A 6,376-nucleotide genomic window follows, 5' to 3' on the forward strand; every position below is an offset into this window, starting at 1 on the left:
TTTTAGAATCGATATTCTAAAAAAACCTTGGAACTTATTTTATTCTTCAAGCATCAGTATTTAAGCTCGCCAGATTTTGTATTTTGGTGTGGATTCCTCTTACAAGTTGGAATGTGTCAGTGAACTTCTACATAGTAGCCTTAAGTGAGTTTTATTTTAGTGTAAACGACTACAGTATTAATTATTTTCATTTTAATTTGCCTCAATTTTTTGGGGCGGGGCGGAATCACTTTTTTTTAAAATAGGGATTTGAATCAACTCGTTCCACCATCGGACTCGTTCCAGTGGAACGAGTCCGCTCTAATAGCCCATCACTATTATATACTACAGCTGGCGTTAAGAATCATATGACTTTCTCTTTTTTGCAGTTCGACGAAATAAAAAATTTTTTCTTAAAACTAAAGAGTCTGTACTAAAGATATTTGGCTTCAAATTGTGACGCAAAAGATCGCTTTCCAGAACTTCTAGCAAAGGTCTGTGTCAAGGCCCCTGCTCAATCTCCTTGGTTGAAATCGAGCTGACGAAGATTACTTGCCCTAGTCGTAGTCACACTGCTCTTGAAGCAAATATATGCGAAACCGCTATGAAGGAAACATCGCTAGAGGGCCAAAACTTCCTTCCACTTCCTTGAAGAATACGAGCATGACGACCACTTTGGCACCTGTATTGGAAATAAAAGTATTCGCTCGCCTATGACCAGGCGTTTCTGAATCGTGCAAGGCTGGGTCACAATAGGCCACGTACGGCCTATGTGCACATTCTACCTCCTTATGGAGGCACCGATTTCTGATTTAAGTTACATAATCCATGGTTATCCATTCAGTTAAACCCAATTCTATGTAAGACATTCAACTCCTATTTGCCCACTAGTAGGTTGTTGGGAGGCATATAATTCAATAGAACCGGATGTCAGTCGCTATCCTGTTGGCAAAGTTTTTACCCCGCCCTTAATGGTCAACGGATCGGAAGCAGCGAGGTTATGCTATGAACCCCTGTTTATCCCCTGTAAGGTAGAAGTTCAAACCCAACTCAGTAATTTTCGAGGCAGTCTGGCGCAAAGTGGTAATCTTGTAATATCTTTTTGGTTTTCCAGACATTTCTGTGCCTACTGCTGACGTGGCAATTTGTAGGAGATGATCCCAATCTTTTAGACAACATTCCAATGTCAGGCTAGTGCTTATTTTTGAGGTGGAGTGAGATACTTCTTTAGCTCCTGTAAAGTTTACTCGTTCAAAGTTCAAAAAGTTACTTTGAATAAATCTATTTAAATATTAACACAGTATACAACTTGAGGAAAAAATAAATAAATACCTGCACCCAAAATAAGTAAAATAAGATGGAATTATCTTTAATGTGGTACATTAAATTCATTTGTGAACAGAAATTGTAACAATAGTGCCATCTATTGGTACAGAAGCGTAAATGTGGGCCATTACTGTATAATTCTTTAAATCCTACCTCTTTTATTGGTGGCTATTTCCATGGATGGACCGTCTGAAGTCTGCCAATAACTTCTCACTAGACACTTGACACAATAAAAATAAATAGTAACGGCTAAACAAACTGATAATTTTGAAATAATTTGGGTAAAACACGAATTACTAGGTTTACGCACTGATTTGAATAAAATCATTTCTTTAATATATTAAATATTTGGAATAAAAAAAACAAACCAAACACCTATCTTTTACACTCCTGCATCATCTGAAAATCCAAAGAATGTTTACAATGCATGGCAATCAAGAAATAGTTTATAAAATAATTTCTATTTTATTGCCCAACAATAGCATCATGATTTTATTTCCTAAAATATTTTGATTACAATTTGTAAGATTTTATTTGTATCATCTTTTTCGTTACTCTATTTATCTATTTATACAATTTTTATTTCCTATCGATCGCATTGAATAGTATTATCAAAACTTGTTTGGTGACCTAAGTGAACTCCAGAATTTATTACATATTCATTTATTGTTAAAACAATAAAAGTAGACAAAACATTATTGTTTCGTCATAGCACGATGTCTTTTTTTTATATTTATTTATTTAGAGATTCATTCTTTAGTTTGATGAAGAGATTTTGGCTCCCCTGTCAGCAAATGAAGTGTGTGACAGAAACAAAGTTGGGAGGTAAAATTTCAAAACTGATTAATCAATCTCTGATGATGGTTGAAAATTCGAAACCAATCAGAATTAAGAAAATCATGTCATGATGGGAAAAATCGACGATATTATCCAGGACTGCCAACTCAACCATATTTTATAAAACGGATGTTCAAATCGTAGCAATTTCTTGTCACAGTTACAAATTAAAAAGTGTTTAAAATTTAAAAGAAGTTTTAAAATAAACTTAATAAGACTTACTTCTAATGGTTAGTCATGTCGTCAAAGTTCTGGATTTTCCTGTTGGTATCTCTGATGGTCTCGCCGAACAGCACAGGCAGTCGAAGCATTTGGTTTTTACCGTAGATAGACTTTTTTTTAACCAGACAATACCGAACTGTACACACCAAAAAACCATGACAATACTAACAGACACATGACTACCTGGACATTCTCAAACTGATTCAACAAAACAAAATACACCAAGTTTGGCACAGATGTAGGAATCCATTGGCAAAACTTTGACTTACTAGCAATATAAATTAAATGGGCACTTGAGAATTACAGAAGTTCCGAAATTCATATGTTCTTTTAGGAGCGATAACATCAGATGACTTGCCTTTAAAGAGCTACTTAATTAATTGTCTCCGTTTCCTACAGTCTCAAAATGGAAACATCTGGCAACATGTGATGCAAAAGTTAAGAAAAATAAAAAATACGAGGTACCAGCAAATCACTTAGAAAACGAATTCACTCGTAACTAATACTCAGACTTTGACTATCGACATCAATAACAAACTGCAGCGACCTAAGCATTTTGTCGACACAGAACCTCCTAAGCCTCTTTGTATTTTCCAAATTAAGGCATTCTTCGATGAAAAACAAAGCGCATAAACTCGATAACCTGCATTTTTCAACACCTGCGAATACTTTCCGAACACTGTAATCATAATAATACTTCATAAAACTGGCCAACAAAACACAGTACTAACAGTTACCGGCCGATCAGCTTCTGAACACGTAACCAAAAGATAAGAAAAATGATTTACAAATGTCTCCCAAATAAAGTGGACAAAACACCATTCCATCTCACAACTCCGGGTTTAAGCCTAAATAATCACCAATACAATCAACTTAAGGGAATCACGAACACTTCGTACACAATTTTAAGGACAGAAAACATATTGCGGCGATATTCTTGACACAGCTGGCTGCATTCGCCAATTTGGCAATATCTGGATTTCTACATAAAAACGAACTTTTGTTCTACAAGACTGAAAATCCTTGATTAGATTCAATCGTGAGCCCGATACATTACCTGTACTGCCGACTCCTAGCTACGTTTGAAACGACGATATATTAGCCACACCAAAATAATAATGCCACTGACATCCATAGACATCGATCTGTTTCAAAAATAAAAACTGCAGCTCAATAGTTCCAAAAAAGAAGTAAAGTTCTTCAATCATTGCCGGCTCCGGAATGAAGGCTTACGATCTGGAAATACCATGGAAATGAAACGACCAAGGTATGTGTTAAGTACTAAAACAATCGTACACTCGACTGAAACAAACCCATCAACAGAAACACATTTCTCAATCACTTCAGTACTGTACTGCTGTTCAAGACACTCCTCAGAACTCTGAGTTGACAAAAGGCTGCCCAGTTGGCATAGCAGCTAGCAATACACTAACGAAATGACTAATGTTTCAGGACACTACAGATCGCAGTGAACGAGATTTTTTTTCCTAAAAATACCCAAATACATTGAGAACTCGACATTCAAGATGTTTATATTGTTATCTTCTTCTTACTCTTCAGACATATCCTTCATCAACGCATTATCACTGGAGGTACTACATCTTCTAGTACGAGAAACCCTAATTACACTAGAATCTATTAAGATTGAGTTCTATTTCTTTCATTTTTTGTTTGTTAATATACACTTTTAAGTTTACACTATTTTTTATGCTTTAAGTGAGCCGTTCCGAGTATTAATTTGTAAAATAAATAGACTACCTAATAATTAGTACAGTACTACATACATACATATGTAATAATTTGTTTACTAATACAGAAGACCTAACCTTCTTAGATTAAAACCATGCTCCTTGTTTTTTATTACCTATTATTTAAATTACCTACTGTGAATCTTATTCTTGATAGGTGAGTTATTCTATTCTTGCTTAAGAAGTTATTGTAAATAACTTAAGTGTTACAAGAAGTTAAAATTTGGACTCAACCATGAAAAAAATTGTTTCATTATTGCAACACTGTCTGAATAAATGCCTGAATAAAAACATGAATCTATTCTGGACAAACTTCTTAAAATATCTACAAATGTAAACGATAATTGTTATCTCAGATAAGTTATACATTGCCAAATCGATAGGACCTCCAATTGTACATGTATTTATTCTAAGGGGACAATAGTCCCAGGATAATAAATTTATTTTTATTCATTCATTCAATCATTAAATAGTATCTTTCATTTTACATAAAAGTAGAACATATTTAATACAGAGTAATCATTCACTCATTATAAATTAGATTAATTAAAACCTATTAGTTTCATAACGCTGAATAATATCAGTGATTTTATTCATAATAGCACCTTTACTTTATCATTGATTGTGGCAGTTTTAGGTTTTCATTAGTTTTTCCCAAATTAGTTTTTTATAAAATTCATGTAAAGAAAGATAGGAATGTCTAAGCCAGTGATTCCCAAAGTGGTCTATATCGACCCCTAGGGGTCTATGACAACCTGCAAGGGGTCTACCTCAGCGCAAAAAAAATTTGGGGGTCCATGAAATGAAAATGGGGGTCCACGATAGTGGATCTCAACACATACACTGATAGAACCTATTTACTTACATCATACTATCTTATAATATCAAAACATATTCAGCGCTGTTATCAATCTCCTAACGAAAAAAAGAAACAGGCTGGACATCATTAGCCGAGGAGATTTAAGATTAACCCTTACAAAATTGACGCCAAATGTTGATAATTTATTATTAAAGCATCAGGTTCATCCTTCTCATTAAAAATATTGACTTATTGCTTATGTTATTTTATTTATAGTTTATTTTATGTTTATTCAATGTTACGTACATTTTACATAACAGATACAAAATTTTATTTTGAGTAGTTTTAATTTAAATTCAATTAATAAATGTATAAATTAACATGTGTTTTTACTTTAAGTTTTTAACACTAAACTTCACTACAGTTAGAAATTTACAGGAAATCAATATCAGGTAAGTAGGGGGTCTACCCAACACGGAAAAACATGGCAAGGGGTCTACGACACAAAAAAGTTTGGGGAACTCTGGTCTAAGCATTCAAATCTGATCGCCATCTCTCTGAAGAAGAATGAACATCTGTCATCGTTCTGAATTTATTGTACAAAAAACTAATAAAAAGCAAAAAATTTATCGTATTAAACTTTTCCTTCTTTTTGAAAATCAATTTGAAATTTGAAGGTTAGAACTTTTTTTAAAGGGACAATCATTTTCATACATTTTTTCCCTTCAAAGTGGAAAAATACGATAATTTGGATTTTATAATTGAAAAATGATAACTTACCAATTTATTTTTTATTTTTCGAATAATAAGATAGCAGCTTGGTTTGATATTCTTGCGTAAACAATATTGGACATAAAACTTAATAAACGTGAAAATGTAGCCTAAATTAAGCCCTAATTAATCGAAGCAGAAATAGTATTGTTCTAACCACAATGTTATCGTAGTTTTATGAAACGAAATTAAGGCTCTTATTGATTATAAATTTCAGTTGTAATTTCTGATTTTTGTTGTTGTTTTTTTTTTAAGGCTAAGATTTGGTTTACCAAAATTTTATTTTAATGTAGCAGTTTTCGTCAGTGCTTATCTTTGAATTTAATTAATTTATAGCAATTAACTCAAAACAAAACAAAAAGTTAGCTACCTTCGATGGATAATTTAGTGGCCAGTTATATACTATATTATATTCAAAGTCTGGATTTTGTTTAGAATTACATTGGTAATTTATATTTTTTGTGTTGTTTTATGAGCTCAAATTTTTGTTGAAGAGGTAATTTTATTGTTACTCACAATTTGTATCGAACTATAAAACAGATGGGTTTATAAAATGTTTTACAAGTGAGTATACATCAAAAAAATTGTAGACTTAATTACTTCCTTGCTTCTCTTTGATTACAAAATTCTTGGCGACAATGTTTTATGCAATCAATAAAAAAAAAAAAAATCATAAGTAATGATCTCAAAAAGA

At 32.7% G+C, this 6,376-nt stretch overlaps 1 protein-coding gene across 1 annotated transcript in view; it reads right to left on the bottom strand.

Moving 5' to 3' along the window:
• Ypel (Yippee-like) overlaps positions 1 to 6,136 on the bottom strand; it is a 96,063-nt gene extending 89,927 nt beyond the window's left edge. Inside the window, exon 1 of the mRNA XM_074139423.1 lies at positions 6,053 to 6,136. The gene's annotated coding sequence lies outside the window, so the exon portion shown is untranslated. The remainder of the gene's footprint in view (positions 1 to 6,052) is intronic.
• Between the last annotated feature and the right edge of the window lie 240 nt (positions 6,137 to 6,376).

This window comes from Rhodnius prolixus, unplaced genomic scaffold (genome assembly GCF_049639745.1).
Source record: "Rhodnius prolixus isolate KJV_2025 unplaced genomic scaffold, Rpr scaffold_23, whole genome shotgun sequence".
Taxonomy (NCBI): domain Eukaryota; kingdom Metazoa; phylum Arthropoda; class Insecta; order Hemiptera; family Reduviidae; genus Rhodnius; species Rhodnius prolixus.